Genomic DNA, 7,500 nt, shown 5'->3' with positions numbered 1-7,500 from the left:
GCCACTATGAGGTCTACCTGTGTTGATTCTAAGCTTCCTGAAGCAACCGGAAGTGATTAAATTCAGCCTAAAAGTGTTTTGATATACATAACCTGCAATTTTGAAAATCACTGCATTCAACCCTGTGTAGATCAGTCAATTCTAAACATAAAGACTTCAAACTCAGGATTCCGTAAGAGCCTACCCCAATGAGGATATGTGTTCACGTTCAGCTTCCTGTGCCAACCGGAAGTGCCTTAAAATGGTGTCATAGGTGCTGTTTTGAAGGGTTAAAAAGGTCAGATCTTTTTAAAACTTCATATGTGTGATTAAACAACCCTCATGAACTGTAAATCAGTCATTTTTCCCAAAAGATGTCAAAGAAAAGCTCTCTCACACACACACACACACACACACACACAGCAAGGATGGAGTGACAAAGTGCGGTGCTTAAAGACACACAGAGCCTGCAATGGCATTTCCATATTCTCAAGGCCGTGCCGAGTTCAACGAGATGCCCCGCTTGACCGTAGCTCGCTCTGAGTGCAGCGACCGTGAAAAAAGTAGGCCCAAAATTAAGCCTGGCCCAAAATGTAATTTGCTTTTGGGTGACAGTGAGAGAACCGTTAGGGTGAGAAGCACAATTTGACCTCAGGTACATTCCTGAGGTCCTCCCGATCTGTGCAAGCCTAACCTTGACCGTGTGGCACTAACCCTTAACAGTAAATCAGTTTTTTTTGGTCTCACAGATTACAATGACATCTCTCCTTATAGGAATACATTGCCTGCTCCCCTAAATTCAACCTAGAGCCTATGTGGGTTAATATTGCCTTATGAACCTGTCTTCGATGACAATCCATCAGGCCACTATGAGGTCTACCTGTGTTGATTCTAAGCTTCCTGAAGCAACCGGAAGTGATTAAATTCAGCCTAAAAGTGTTTTGATATACATAACCTGCAATTTTGAAAATCACTGCATTCAACCCTGTGTAGATCAGTCAATTCTAAACATAAAGACTTCAAACTCAGGATTCCGTAAGAGCCTACCCCAATGAGGATATGTGTTCACGTTCAGCTTCCTGTGCCAACCGGAAGTGCCTTAAAATGGTGTCATAGGTGCTGTTTTGAAGGGTTAAAAAGGTCAGATCTTTTAAAACTTCATATGTGTGATTAAACAACCCTCATGAACTGTAAATCAGTCATTTTTCCCAAAAGATGTCAAAGAAAAGCTCTCTCACACACACACACACACACACACACACACACACACACACACACACAGCAAGGATGGAGTGACAAAGTGCGGTGCTTAAAGACACACAGAGCCTGCAATGGCATTTCCATATTCTCAAGGCCGTGCCGAGTTCAACGAGATGCCCCGCTTGACCGTAGCTCGCTCTGAGTGCAGCGACCGTGAAAAAAGTAGGCCCAAAATTAAGCCTGGCCCAAAATGTAATTTGCTTTTGGGTGACAGTGAGAGAACCGTTAGGGTGAGAAGCACAATTTGACCTCAGGTACATTCCTGAGGTCCTCCCGATCTGTGCAAGCCTAACCTTGATCGTGTGGCACTAACCCTTAACAGTAAATCAGGGTTTTTTGGTCTCACAGACTACAATGACATCTCTCCTTATAGGAATACATTGCCTGCTCCCCTAAATTCAACCTAGAGCCTATGTGGGTTAATATTGCCTTATGAACCTGTCTTCGATGACAATCCATCAGGCCACTATGAGGTCTACCTGTGTTGATTCTAAGCTTCCTGAAGCAACCGGAAGTGATTAAATTCAGCCTAAAAGTGTTTTGATATACATAACCTGCAATTTTGAAAATCACTGCATTCAACCCTGTGTAGATCAGTCAATTCTAAACATAAAGACTTCAAACTCAGGATTCCGTAAGAGCCTACCCCAATGAGGATATGTGTTCACGTTCAGCTTCCTGTGCCAACCGGAAGTGCCTTAAAATGGTGTCATAGGTGCTGTTTTGAAGGGTTAAAAAGGTCAGATCTTTTTAAAACTTCATATGTGTGATTAAACAACCCTCATGAACTGTAAATCTGTCATTTTTCCCAAAAGATGTCAAAGAAAAGCTCTCTCACACACACACACACACACACACACACACACACACACACACACACACACACACACACACACACACACACACACAGCAAGGATGGAGTGACAAAGTGCGGTGCTTAAAGACACACAGAGCCTGCAATGGCATTTCCATATTCTCAAGGCCGTGCCGAGTTCAACGAGATGCCCCGCTTGACCGTAGCTCGCTCTGAGTGCAGCGACCGTGAAAAATGTAGGCCCAAAATTAATCCTGGCCCAAAATGTAATTTGCTTTTGGGTGACAGTGAGAGAACCGTTAGGGTGAGAAGCACAATTTGACCTCAGGTACATTCCTGAGGTCCTCCCGATCTGTGCAAGCCTAACCTTGATCGTGTGGCACTAACCCTTAACAGTAAATCAGGGTTTTTTGGTCTCACAGACTACAATGACATCTCTCCTTATAGGAATACATTGCCTGCTCCCCTAAATTCAACCTAGAGCCTATGTGGGTTAATATTGCCTTATGAACCTGTCTTCGATGACAATCCATCAGGCCACTATGAGGTCTACCTGTGTTGATTCTAAGCTTCCTGAAGCAACCGGAAGTGATTAAATTCAGCCTAAAAGTGTTTTGATATACATAACCTGCAATTTTGAAAATCACTGCATTCAACCCTGTGTAGATCAGTCAATTCTAAACATAAAGACTTCAAACTCAGGATTCCGTAAGAGCCTACCCCAATGAGGATATGTGTTCACGTTCAGCTTCCTGTGCCAACCGGAAGTGCCTTAAAATGGTGTCATAGGTGCTGTTTTGAAGGGTTAAAAAGGTCAGATCTTTTTAAAACTTCATATGTGTGATTAAACAACCCTCATGAACTGTAAATCAGTCATTTTTCCCAAAAGATGTCAAAGAAAAGCTCTCTCACACACACACACACACACACACACACACACACACAGCAAGGATGGAGTGACAAAGTGCGGTGCTTAAAGACACACAGAGCCTGCAATGGCATTTCCATATTCTCAAGGCCGTGCCGAGTTCAACGAGATGCCCCGCTTGACCGTAGCTCGCTCTGAGTGCAGCGACCGTGAAAAATGTAGGCCCAAAATTAAGCCTGGCCCAAAATGTAATTTGCTTTTGGGTGACAGTGAGAGAACCGTTAGGGTGAGAAGCACAATTTGACCTCAGGTACATTCCTGAGGTCCTCCCGATCTGTGCAAGCCTAACCTTGATCGTGTGGCACTAACCCTTAACAGTAAATCAGGGTTTTTTGGTCTCACAGACTACAATGACATCTCTCCTTATAGGAATACATTGCCTGCTCCCTAAATTCAACCTAGAGCCTATGTGGGTTAATATTGCCTTATGAACCTGTCTTCGATGACAATCCATCAGGCCACTATGAGGTCTACCTGTGTTGATTCTAAGCTTCCTGAAGCAACCGGAAGTGATTAAATTCAGCCTAAAAGTGTTTTGATATACATAACCTGCAATTTTGAAAATCACTGCATTCAACCCTGTGTAGATCAGTCAATTCTAAACATAAAGACTTCAAACTCAGGATTCCGTAAGAGCCTACCCCAATGAGGATATGTGTTCACGTTCAGCTTCCTGTGCCAACGGAAGTGCCTTAAAATGGTGTCATAGGTGCTGTTTTGAAGGGTTAAAAGGTCAGATCTTTTTTAAACTTCATATGTGTGATTAAACAACCCTCATGAACTGTAAATCAGTCATTTTTCCCAAAAGATGTCAAAGAAAAGCTCTCTCACACACACACACACACACACACACACACACACACACACACACACACACACACACACACACACACACACAGCAAGGATGGAGTGACAAAGTGCGGTGCTTAAAGACACACAGAGCCTGCAATGGCATTTCCATATTCTCAAGGCCGTGCCGAGTTCAACGAGATGCCCCGCTTGACCGTAGCTCGCTCTGAGTGCAGCGACCGTGAAAAAAGTAGGCCCAAAATTAAGCCTGGCCCAAAATGTAATTTGCTTTTGGGTGACAGTGAGAGAACCGTTAGGGTGAGAAGCACAATTTGACCTCAGGTACATTCCTGAGGTCCTCCCGATCTGTGCAAGCCTAACCTTGATCGTGTGGCACTAACCCTTAACAGTAAATCAGGGTTTTTTGGTCTCACAGACTACAATGACATCTCTCCTTATAGGAATACATTGCCTGCTCCCTAAATTCAACCTAGAGCCTATGTGGGTTAATATTGCCTTATGAACCTGTCTTCGATGACAATCCATCAGGCCACTATGAGGTCTACCTGTGTTGATTCTAAGCTTCCTGAAGCAACCGGAAGTGATTAAATTCAGCCTAAAAGTGTTTTGATATACATAACCTGCAATTTTGAAAATCACTGCATTCAACCCTGTGTAGATCAGTCAATTCTAAACATAAAGACTTCAAACTCAGGATTCCGTAAGAGCCTACCCCAATGAGGATATGTGTTCACGTTCAGCTTCCTGTGCCAACGGAAGTGCCTTAAAATGGTGTCATAGGTGCTGTTTTGAAGGGTTAAAAAGGTCAGATCTTTTTAAAACTTCATATGTGTGATTAAACAACCCTCATGAACTGTAAATCAGTCATTTTTCCCAAAGATGTCAAAGAAAAGCTCTCTCACACACACACACACACACACACACACAGCAAGGATGGAGTGACAAAGTGCGGTGCTTAAAGACACACAGAGCCTGCAATGGCATTTCCATATTCTCAAGGCCGTGCCGAGTTCAACGAGATGCCCCGCTTGACCGTAGCTCGCTCTGAGTGCAGCGACCGTGAAAAAGTAGGCCCAAAATTAAGCCTGGCCCAAAATGTAATTTGCTTTTGGGTGACAGTGAGAGAACCGTTAGGGTGAGAAGCACAATTTGACCTCAGGTACATTCCTGAGGTCCTCCCGATCTGTGCAAGCCTAACCTTGATCGTGTGGCACTAACCCTTAACAGTAAATCAGGGTTTTTTGGTCTCACAGACTACAATGACATCTCTCCTTATAGGAATACATTGCCTGCTCCCTAAATTCAACCTAGAGCCTATGTGGGTTAATATTGCCTTATGAACCTGTCTTCGATGACAATCCATCAGGCCACTATGAGGTCTACCTGTGTTGATTCTAAGCTTCCTGAAGCAACCGGAAGTGATTAAATTCAGCCTAAAAGTGTTTTGATATACATAACCTGCAATTTTGAAAATCACTGCATTCAACCCTGTGTAGATCAGTCAATTCTAAACATAAAGACTTCAAACTCAGGATTCCGTAAGAGCCTACCCCAATGAGGATATGTGTTCACGTTCAGCTTCCTGTGCCAGACGGAAGTGCCTTAAAATGGTGTCATAGGTGCTGTTTTGAAGGGTTAAAAAGGTCAGATCTTTTTAAAACTTCATATGTGTGATTAAACAACCCTCATGAACTGTAAATCAGTCATTTTTCCCAAAAGATGTCAAAGAAAAGCTCTCTCACACACACACACACACACACACACACACACACACACAGCAAGGATGGAGTGACAAAGTGCGGTGCTTAAAGACACACAGAGCCTGCAATGGCATTTCCATATTCTCAAGGCCGTGCCGAGTTCAACGAGATGCCCCGCTTGACCGTAGCTCGCTCTGAGTGCAGCGACCGTGAAAAAAGTAGGCCCAAAATTAAGCCTGGCCCAAAATGTAATTTGCTTTTGGGTGACAGTGAGAGAACCGTTAGGGTGAGAAGCACAATTTGACCTCAGGTACATTCCTGAGGTCCTCCCGATCTGTGCAAGCCTAACCTTGACCGTGTGGCACTAACCCTTAACAGTAAATCAGTTTTTTTTGGTCTCACAGATTACAATGACATCTCTCCTTATAGGAATACATTGCCTGCTCCCCTAAATTCAACCTAGAGCCTATGTGGGTTAATATTGCCTTATGAACCTGTCTTCGATGACAATCCATCAGGCCACTATGAGGTCTACCTGTGTTGATTCTAAGCTTCCTGAAGCAACCGGAAGTGATTAAATTCAGCCTAAAAGTGTTTTGATATACATAACCTGCAATTTTGAAAATCACTGCATTCAACCCTGTGTAGATCAGTCAATTCTAAACATAAAGACTTCAAACTCAGGATTCCGTAAGAGCCTACCCCAATGAGGATATGTGTTCACGTTCAGCTTCCTGTGCCAGACGGAAGTGCCTTAAAATGGTGTCATAGGTGCTGTTTTGAAGGGTTAAAAAGGTCAGATCTTTTTAAAACTTCATATGTGTGATTAAACAACCCTCATGAACTGTAAATCAGTCATTTTTCCCAAAAGATGTCAAAGAAAAGCTCTCTCACACACACACACACACACACACACACACACACACACACACACACAGGCAAGGAGTGACAAAGTGCGGTGCTTAAAGACACACAGAGCCTGCAATGGCATTTCCATATTCTCAAGGCCGTGCCGAGTTCAACGAGATGCCCCGCTTGACCGTAGCTCGCTCTGAGTGCAGCGACCGTGAAAAATGTAGGCCCAAAATTAAGCCTGGCCCAAATGTAATTTGCTTTTGGGTGACAGTGAGAGAACCGTTAGGGTGAGAAGCACAATTTGACCTCAGGTACATTCCTGAGGTCCTCCCGATCTGTGCAAGCCTAACCTTGATCGTGTGGCACTAACCCTTAACAGTAAATCAGGGTTTTTGGTCTCACAGACTACAATGACATCTCTCCTTATAGGAATACATTGCCTGCTCCCTAAATTCAACCTAGAGCCTATGTGGGTTAATATTGCCTTATGAACCTGTCTTCGATGACAATCCATCAGGCCACTATGAGGTCTACCTGTGTTGATTCTAAGCTTCCTGAAGCAACCGGAAGTGATTAAATTCAGCCTAAAAGTGTTTTGATATACATAACCTGCAATTTTGAAAATCACTGCATTCAACCCTGTGTAGATCAGTCAATTCTAAACATAAAGACTTCAAACTCAGGATTCCGTAAGAGCCTACCCAATGAGGATATGTGTTCACGTTCAGCTTCCTGTGCCAACCGGAAGTGCCTTAAAATGGTGTCATAGGTGCTGTTTTGAAGGGTTAAAAGGTCAGATCTTTTTAAAACTTCATATGTGTGATTAAACAACCCTCATGAACTGTAAATCAGTCATTTTTCCCAAAAGATGTCAAAGAAAAGCTCTCTCACACACACACACACAGCAAGGATGGAGTGACAAAGTGCGGTGCTTAAAGACACACAGAGCCTGCAATGGCATTTCCATATTCTCAAGGCCGTGCCGAGTTCAACGAGATGCCCCGCTTGACCGTAGCTCGCTCTGAGTGCAGCGACCGTGAAAAAAGTAGGCCCAAAATTAAGCCTGGCCCTAAAATGTAATTTGCTTTTGGGTGACAGTGAGAGAACCGTTAGGGTGAGAAGCACAATTTGACCTCAGGTACATTCCTGAGGTC

The sequence above is a fragment of the Oncorhynchus nerka genome, unplaced genomic scaffold (assembly GCF_034236695.1).
Source record: "Oncorhynchus nerka isolate Pitt River unplaced genomic scaffold, Oner_Uvic_2.0 unplaced_scaffold_2598, whole genome shotgun sequence".
Taxonomy (NCBI): domain Eukaryota; kingdom Metazoa; phylum Chordata; class Actinopteri; order Salmoniformes; family Salmonidae; genus Oncorhynchus; species Oncorhynchus nerka.
Note: the sequence above shows the minus strand (reverse complement) of the source record.